We start from the raw sequence: 10,000 nt of genomic DNA, 5'->3' as shown, positions 1-10,000 counted from the left end.
CGCGTTATGTTAAATATTTCAAGGTTTCCGATTCCACAAAATTATAAAAAGTATACGGCTGTGTAGCGGGGATCAAAACGAGTAATTTCGTGTATAAAGTTTAATTAATCTCCCATTACTTTGCCGGGAAACATCGATTATTCCGATCTAGAAAGAGACAGAGATAGACGATCCGCGTTATGTTAAATATCTCCAGGTTACCGATTCCACAAAATTATAAAAAGTATACGGCTGTGTAGCGGGGATCAAAACGAGTAATTTCATGTATAAAGTTTAATTAATCTCCCAATAGTTTGCCGGGAAACATCGATAATTCCGATCTAGAAAGAGACAGAGACAGTCGATCCGCGTTATGTTAAATATTTCAAGGTTCCCGATTCCACAAAATTATAAAAAGTATACGGCTGTGTAGCAGGGATCAAAACGAGTAATTTCGTGTATAAAGTTTAATTAATATCCCATTAGTTTCCGGGAAACATCGATAATTCCGATCTAGAAAGAGACAGAGACAGTCGATCCGCGTTATGTTAAATATCTCAAGGTTACCGATTCCACAAAATTATAAAACGTATACGGCTGTGTAGCGGGGATCAAAACGAGTAATTTCATGTATAAAGTTTAATTAAACTCCCAATAGTTTGCCGGGAAACATCGATTATTCCGATCTAGAAAGAGACAGAGACAGTCGATCCGCGTTATGTTAAATATCTCAAGGTTACCGATTCCACAAAATTATAAAAAGTATACGGCTGTGTAGCGGGGATCAAAACGAGTAATTTCATGTATAAAGTTTAATTAAACTCCCAATAGTTTGCCGGGAAACATCGATTATTCCGATCTAGAAAGAGACAGAGACAGTCGATCCGCGTTATGTTAAATATTTCAAGGTTCCCGATTCCACAAAATTATAAAAAGTATACGGCTGTGTAGCGGGGATCAAAACGAGTAATTTCGTGTATAAAGTTTAATTAATCTCCCATTACTTTGCCGGGAAACATCGATTATTCCGATCTAGAAAGAGACAGAGATAGACGATCCGCGTTATGTTAAATATCTCCAGGTTACCGATTCCACAAAATTATAAAAAGTATACGGCTGTGTAGCGGGGATCAAAACGAGTAATTTCATGTATAAAGTTTAATTAAACTCCCAATAGTTTGCCGGGAAACATCGATTATTCCGATCTAGAAAGAGACAGAGACAGTCGATCCGCGTTATGTTAAATATCTCAAGGTTACCGATTCCACAAAATTATAAAAAGTATACGGCTGTGTAGCGGGGATCAAAACGAGTAATTTCATGTATAAAGTTTAATTAAACTCCCAATAGTTTGCCGGGAAACATCGATTATTCCGATCTAGAAAGAGACAGAGACAGTCGATCCGCGTTATGTTAAATATTTCAAGGTTCCCGATTCCACAAAATTATAAAAAGTATACGGCTGTGTAGCGGGGATCAAAACGAGTAATTTCGTGTATAAAGTTTAATTAATATCCCATTACTTTGCCGGGAAACATCAATACTTCGATCGCGCGAGAGAGACAGAGAAACGAACAGACTTTTTTTCGATTTACGGCTAAAATAAATTTTTCTCATTTTATTCAATAACATATTCTTGCTTAGATAACTTTTTTACATAGGGATTAAGCATTTAGAACGATATAATGTTTAAAATAAGGGCACTTTACTCTTGACATTTTACGGTTTTTTCAATTTTCTGAAAAATCCTATCATTAGATTTTTTTAAAAATACGATAATCTTGCATAACTAACGTTTCTACATAGGGATTAAGCATTTAGAACGAAATCTAATGTCAGAAAATGGCACTTTACTCTTGACATTTTTCGGTTTTTTCAATTTTCTGGAAAATCCTATCATTAGATTTTTTTTAAAATACGATATTCTTGCTTAACTAACGTTTTTACATAGGGATTAAGCATTTAGAACGAAATCTAATGTAGGAAAATGGTACTTTACTCTTGACCGGTACGTTGGGACTTTGAAAATATTCGGGCGTACGCGGCGCGCTCGGCGCTTCGAACAGCTCCGGTGTCCCCATTATTTTCGATTTACGGCTAAAATAAATTTTTCTCATTTTATTCAATAACATATTCTTGCTTAGATAACTTTTTTACATAGGGATTAAGCATTTAGAACGATATAATGTTTAAAATAAGGGCACTTTACTCTTGACATTTTACGGTTTTTTCAATTTTATGAAAAATCCTATCATTAGATTTTTTTAAAAATACGATATTCTTGCTTAACTAACGTTTCTACATAGGGATTAAGCATTTAGAACGAAATCTAATGTCAGAAAATGGCACTTTACTCTTGACATTTTTCGGTTTTTTCAATTTTCTGGAAAATCCTATCATTAGATTTTTTTAAAAATACGATATTCTTGCTTAACTAACGTTTTTACATAGGGATTAAGCATTTAGAACGAAATCTAATGTAGGAAAATGGTACTTTACTCTTGATCGGTACGTTGGGACTTTGAAAATATTCGGCCGTACGCGGCGCGTCTCGGCGCTTCGAACAGCTCCGGTGTCCCCATTATTTTCGATTTACGGCTAAAATAAATTCTTCTAATTTTTTTCAATTACATATTCTTGCTTAAATAACTTTTTTACATAGGGATTAAGCATTTAGAACGATACATTGTTTAAAATAATGGCACTTTACTCTTGACATTTTACGGTTTTTTCAATTTTCTGAAAAATCCTATCATTAGATTTTTTTAAAAATACGATATTCTTGCTTAACTAACGTTTCTACATAGGGATTAAGCATTTAGAACGAAATCTAATGTCAGAAAATGGCACTTTACTCTTGACATTTTTCGGTTTTTTCAATTTTCTGGAAAATCCTATCATTAGATTTTTTTAAAAATACGATATTCTTGCTTAACTAACGTTTTTACATAGGGATTAAGCATTTAGAACGAAATCTAATGTAGGAAAATGGTACTTTACTCTTGATCGGTACGTTGGGACTTTGAAAATATTCGGGCGTTCCAATCGCTCGTCTGTTGCATCATAGCGCGTCTCGGCGCAATCGACCGATTCGCTCGACCCATTATTTTCGATTTACGGCTAAAATAAATTTTTCTCATTTTATTCAATAACATATTCTTGCTTAGATAACTTTTTTACATAGGGATTAAGCATTTAGAACGATATAATGTTTAAAATAAGGGCACTTTACTCTTGACATTTTACGGTTTTTTCAATTTTATGAAAAATCCTATCATTAGATTTTTTTAAAAATACGATAATCTTGCTTAACTAACGTTTCTACATAGGGATTAAGCATTTAGAACGAAATCTAATGTCAGAAAATGGCACTTTACTCTTGACATTTTTCGGTTTTTTCAATTTTCTGGAAAATCCTATCATTAGATTTTTTTTAAAATACGATATTCTTGCTTAACTAACGTTTTTACATAGGGATTAAGCATTTAGAACGAAATCTAATGTAGGAAAATGGTACTTTACTCTTGATCGGTACGTTGGGACTTTGAAAATATTCGGGCGTTCCAATCGCTCGTCTGTTGCATCATAGCGCGTCTCGGCGCAATCGACCGATTCGCTCGACCCATTATTTTCGATTTACGGCTAAAATAAATTTTTCTCATTTTATTCAATAACATATTCTTGCTTAGATAACTTTTTTACATAGGGATTAAGCATTTAGAACGATATAATGTTTAAAATAAGGGCACTTTACTCTTGACATTTTACGGTTTTTTCAATTTTCTGAAAAATCCTATCATTAGATTTTTTTAAAAATACGATAATCTTGCATAACTAACGTTTCTACATAGGGATTAAGCATTTAGAACGAAATCTAATGTCAGAAAATGGCACTTTACTCTTGACATTTTTCGGTTTTTTCAATTTTCTGGAAAATCCTATCATTAGATTTTTTTAAAAATACGATATTCTTGCTTAACTAACGTTTCTACATAGGGATTAAGCATTTAGAACGAAATCTAATGTCAGAAAATGGCACTTTACTCTTGACATTTTTCGGTTTTTTCAATTTTCTGGAAAATCCTATCATTAGATTTTTTTTAAAATACGATATTCTTGCTTAACTAACGTTTTTACATAGGGATTAAGCATTTAGAACGAAATCTAATGTAGGAAAATGGTACTTTACTCTTGACCGGTACGTTGGGACTTTGAAAATATTCGGGCGTTCCAATCGCTCGTCTGTTGCATCATAGCGCGTCTCGGCGCAATCGACCGATTCGCTCGACCCATTATTTTCGATTTACGGCTAAAATAAATTTTTCTCATTTTATTCAATAACATATTCTTGCTTAGATAACTTTTTTACATAGGGATTAAGCATTTAGAACGATATAATGTTTAAAATAAGGGCACTTTACTCTTGACATTTTACGGTTTTTTCAATTTTCTGAAAAATCCTATCATTAGATTTTTTTAAAAATACGATAATCTTGCATAACTAACGTTTCTACATAGGGATTAAGCATTTAGAACGAAATCTAATGTCAGAAAATGGCACTTTACTCTTGACATTTTTCGGTTTTTTCAATTTTCTGGAAAATCCTATCATTAGATTTTTTTTAAAATACGATATTCTTGCTTAACTAACGTTTTTACATAGGGATTAAGCATTTAGAACGAAATCTAATGTAGGAAAATGGTACTTTACTCTTGATCGGTACGTTGGGACTTAGAAAATATTCGGGCGTACGCGGCGCGCTCGGCGCTTCGAACAGCTCCGGTGTCCCCATTATTTTCGATTTACGGCTAAAATAAATTTTTCTCATTTTATTCAATAACATATTCTTGCTTAGATAACTTTTTTACATAGGGATTAAGCATTTAGAACGATATAATGTTTAAAATAAGGGCACTTTACTCTTGACATTTTACGGTTTTTTCAATTTTATGAAAAATCCTATCATTAGATTTTTTTAAAAATACGATATTCTTGCTTAACTAACGTTTCTACATAGGGATTAAGCATTTAGAACGAAATCTAATGTCAGAAAATGGCACTTTACTCTTGACATTTTTCGGTTTTTTCAATTTTCTGGAAAATCCTATCATTAGATTTTTTTAAAAATACGATATTCTTGCTTAACTAACGTTTTTACATAGGGATTAAGCATTTAGAACGAAATCTAATGTAGGAAAATGGTACTTTACTCTTGATCGGTACGTTGGGACTTAGAAAATATTCGGCCGTACGCGGCGCGTCTCGGCGCTTCGAACAGCTCCGGTGTCCCCATTATTTTCGATTTACGGCTAAAATAAATTTTTCTAATTTTTTTCAATTACATATTCTTGCTTAAATAACTTTTTTACATAGGGATTAAGCATTTAGAACGACATGTTGTTTAAAATAATGGTACTTTACTCTTGTGATTTTTCGGTTTTTTTTGATTATTTTGAAAAATAAATTTTTGTAATTTTTTTAAATACGATATTCGTGATCAGTGAACGATTTCACATATGGATTAAGCATTTAGAATCGTGCGGACGCGTTATTAAAAAAGTTTACTCGATGCGATGGGACTTTAAAAAGTTTGTGAAAATTTTCATATTGGGAAAAAATGTGTAATTTTTTGTCTAGTTTACGGTAGTGTAATTTATTTTAATGTTTACTATAAAAATTTTTTTCGTTCGTTCACGCGCTATGTTACAACAGCACGGCCGGGCGGTCTGTTGCCGCAGCGGTTTACACTCATAAGCGCGCGTGCTATTCGGCCGGCGGCGCCGGCGTCCTTGCCGGCCGTTCGGTATCTATAAGAGATACACGGTCCGTGCGAGGCGGACGGAGCAGAGCGGGTTTTGGGCCAATTCTACGATCTCGGTCGAGAAGCTGTCTCAGAGCTCCTTCGGGGCTTCGGTCCTGACTGTTTCGTGCCGTTTACGTTACGGACTTTTCTCCACACAGCGTGGCCACGGGTCGGTGTCTTTGACCGAATGGCCCATATGTGGCAAGCCCTACGGGGTTGGTTACCCGTATGCACTTTGTATGTATACTCGTACTCACTGAGCAATCGACTCTTCTGTCCGAGCGATGGAAAAATTTTTTAAAATGCATCTGTAAGATTTGGAAGCAAATCGTACCAATTGAAAACTGTGGCTAAAATGAATAGCCCAGTGGAGAGAGAAAACTATCAAAAAACTGATTTTTTAAATCAAGAGGTGTCAGAAATCGAAATGCCTAGCGCGAGCGGAAGAACACGCTTTCTCGCCAGTCCAGCATGTGTCCTGTCCGTTCTTCCTCGGCTTGCCGATTTTGCCCAGATCAGAGGTTTCGTGCTTCCGGCGGTCAGAAGATCAGCGTGAGCGTACGCGCTTCCACGACTATGGCATCACCCATGTACTTTTTCCTTTGAATATATTTGAGTACATAAAAAATATTAAAACATATAGAGAGAACTGTGTCTTGGATCTTAAAAATTTGTCAATAGCGATGATATATTATTACTTAACTTGAAGTATTTGTACGTTTTAGCTGGGACGTACATTTATCTTACAAGATGTTAATAGCGAGACTCTTGAAGATAAAATTATCTTGTGATTTTATGAAGGCAAAGATAGAAACGTACGAAGCTGGCGTACGTAGAAAAATGTGATTTTACGATAGAACAAAAATATAATACGTACGTTTTTGGGCGTACGGTAAAATATCTGTATGGTAGAAAAATGAAAGAAATTGAGCGTTAAAGAAGATATGTTACAAGCGCGGAATGTGGCAAAACTTGTACATATTTGAAAGAGAAAAGTGGTGTGTCGACCTGACATATATATATGAAACAGGCGACGATGGAAAAGGATTTAAATTTTGTCCATTTTATATATACATATTGTATAGTTCCCTGGTTGATCCTGCCAGTAGTCATATGCTTGTCTCAAAGATTAAGCCATGCATGTCTCAGTACATGCCGTATTAAGGTGAAACCGCGAATGGCTCATTAAATCAGTTATGGTTTCTTAGATCGTACTAAAATTTACTTGGATAACTGTGGTAATTCTAGAGCTAATACATGCAAAACAGAGTTCCGACCAGAGATGGTAGGAACGCTTTTATTAGATCAAAACCAATCGGTGGCGGGTGTTTACACTCGTCCATCGTTTGCTTTGGTGACTCTGAATAACTTTGTGCTGATCGCATGGTCTTATAGCACCGGCGACGCATCTTTCAAATGTCTGCCTTATCAACTGTCGATGGTAGGTTCTGCGCCTACCATGGTTGTAACGGGTAACGGGGAATCAGGGTTCGATTCCGGAGAGGGAGCCTGAGAAACGGCTACCACATCCAAGGAAGGCAGCAGGCGCGCAAATTACCCACTCCCGGCACGGGGAGGTAGTGACGAAAAATAACGATACGGGACTCATCCGAGGCCCCGTAATCGGAATGAGTACACTTTAAATCCTTTAACGAGGATCCATTGGAGGGCAAGTCTGGTGCCAGCAGCCGCGGTAATTCCAGCTCCAATAGCGTATATTAAAGTTGTTGCGGTTAAAAAGCTCGTAGTTGAATCTGTGTGTCACAGTGTCGGTTCATCGCTCGCGGTGTTTAACTGGCATTATGTGGTACGTCCTACCGGTGGGCTTTGCTCTTCACGGGGCGGTCCAACTAATATCCCATCGCGGTGCTCTTCACTGAGTGTCGAGGTGGGCCGGTACGTTTACTTTGAACAAATTAGAGTGCTCAAAGCAGGCTACCTTCGCCTGAATACTGTGTGCATGGAATAATGGAATAGGACCTCGGTTCTATTTTGTTGGTTTTCGGAACCCCGAGGTAATGATTAATAGGGACAGATGGGGGCATTCGTATTGCGACGTTAGAGGTGAAATTCTTGGATCGTCGCAAGACGGACAGAAGCGAAAGCATTTGCCAAAAATGTTTTCATTAATCAAGAACGAAAGTTAGAGGTTCGAAGGCGATCAGATACCGCCCTAGTTCTAACCATAAACGATGCCAGCTAGCGATCCGCCGAAGTTCCTACGATGACTCGGCGGGCAGCTTCCGGGAAACCAAAGCTTTTGGGTTCCGGGGGAAGTATGGTTGCAAAGCTGAAACTTAAAGGAATTGACGGAAGGGCACCACCAGGAGTGGAGCCTGCGGCTTAATTTGACTCAACACGGGAAACCTCACCAGGCCCGGACACCGGAAGGATTGACAGATTGATAGCTCTTTCTTGATTCGGTGGGTGGTGGTGCATGGCCGTTCTTAGTTGGTGGAGCGATTTGTCTGGTTAATTCCGATAACGAACGAGACTCTAGCCTGCTAAATAGACGTAATTATGGTATCTCGAAGGCTCTCGGCTTCTGCCGGTGGGGTTTTTACTACCAACGTACAAACAAATCTTCTTAGAGGGACAGGCGGCTTCTAGCCGCACGAGATTGAGCAATAACAGGTCTGTGATGCCCTTAGATGTTCTGGGCCGCACGCGCGCTACACTGAAGGAATCAGCGTGTGTTCCCTGGCCGAAAGGCCCGGGTAACCCGCTGAACCTCCTTCGTGCTAGGGATTGGGGCTTGCAATTATTCCCCATGAACGAGGAATTCCCAGTAAGCGCGAGTCATAAGCTCGCGTTGATTACGTCCCTGCCCTTTGTACACACCGCCCGTCGCTACTACCGATTGAATGATTTAGTGAGGTCTTCGGACTGGTGCGCGGCAATGTTTCGGCATTGCCGATGATGCCGGGAAGATGACCAAACTTGATTATTTAGAGGAAGTAAAAGTCGTAACAAGGTTTCCGTAGGTGAACCTGCGGAAGGATCATTACAATGTTCCAATATATCTCAAAGAGAGAGGAGAGGAGGAGAGAAAATGAATTCGATTAGTTTGTGGATAAGAATTCATATAAAAAAAAAAGATATTGTTGAGCCCGCCAGATCATTCGTGCGTGATTTACACGGCCAGACGTGTGTACTACACGTATTAGGCCTTTGATCTGCGTTGCGTAGGCCACAACAAATCTTTCAAAGAGAGAGAGATATATGTGTTGTTGGGGTTTGTGATTATGAAGGTGCCCCAACGCACAAAAATATATAAAAATGTACAAAGTTGGGATGTGGTGTGGTGGAGAAGAGTTGGGCCCGACCAGATCATTCGTGCGTGATTTACACGGCAGACGTGTGTACTACACGTATTAGGCCTTTGATCTGCGTTGCGTAGGCCATCTTCCTTCCAAGACACACACGTGTTGGGGTTTGTGTGATTTTATGATAGTGCCTCAACACGGAAAAATAAGCGTACGAGAAGAGTTGGGCCCGACCAGATCATTCGTGCGTGATTTATACACGGCCAGACGCGTATTATATTACACGTATTAGGCCTTTGATCTGCGTTGCGTAGGCCATCTTCTCGATAGAGAGAAAGCCAATGTATTCTTTTTTCTTTCTTTACACACACACACACAGTTGTAGTAGGACAGGGAGGGATGCGAGCGTGCTTAATCACGCTTCCTCAAGTCTTCGCTGTGGTGTAAAAAAAAAAAAGAAAAAAAGGAATCGTTGGGAAAGTCCAAAGGACGAAAATATCGGGCAGTCTGAAGATAACTTAATGCTCGTTTACATTGGTATCAAGAGAGACCGGCTTGTGTAGCTCGTTTCAATGCTGTGTCGTTGTCATTGACACCCTACTCTGTTGCGCGCTAGTGGCAGCATGAGCGTGGGACGTATATATATATGACACCCAGCTAGAGCCGGCCGTGAGTCCGTCCGGTGTAAATAACGACGAAAGGAGAGAGAAACTTTTCGAATCCAGTATCGGGTTGATAATTGTCCAGTTTGAATATCCATATCCCCGTCGTTTTTGGAGGTGATATACTCTCTGTGTTTCTTCGATAGAAGGCTTTTCAATGTTCTATTCGCTCCGACCGTCGAACTTGCAAGAAAACAGTGGTTTTGGATTTGCTCGTACATATATATATGGTTTCGACGGAAATATCTCGTTCTTTAAGGGACAATTATGTCGTTGTACGACGACTCCC

At 38.4% G+C, this 10,000-nt stretch overlaps 1 non-coding gene across 1 annotated transcript; it reads left to right on the top strand.

Annotated features, from left to right (window-relative positions):
- Positions 1-6,869: 6,869 nt before the first annotated feature.
- On the top strand, positions 6,870-8,790 carry LOC143263743 (small subunit ribosomal RNA). Its single transcript, XR_013037089.1, has one exon. It is a non-coding gene; the product is annotated as a small subunit ribosomal RNA (ribosomal RNA).
- The last annotated feature ends 1,210 nt before the right edge of the window (positions 8,791-10,000 follow it).

This window comes from Megalopta genalis, unplaced genomic scaffold (assembly GCF_051020955.1).
Source record: "Megalopta genalis isolate 19385.01 unplaced genomic scaffold, iyMegGena1_principal scaffold1368, whole genome shotgun sequence".
NCBI lineage: Eukaryota > Metazoa > Arthropoda > Insecta > Hymenoptera > Halictidae > Megalopta > Megalopta genalis.
This window is presented reverse-complemented; position numbering and strand designations above follow the sequence as displayed.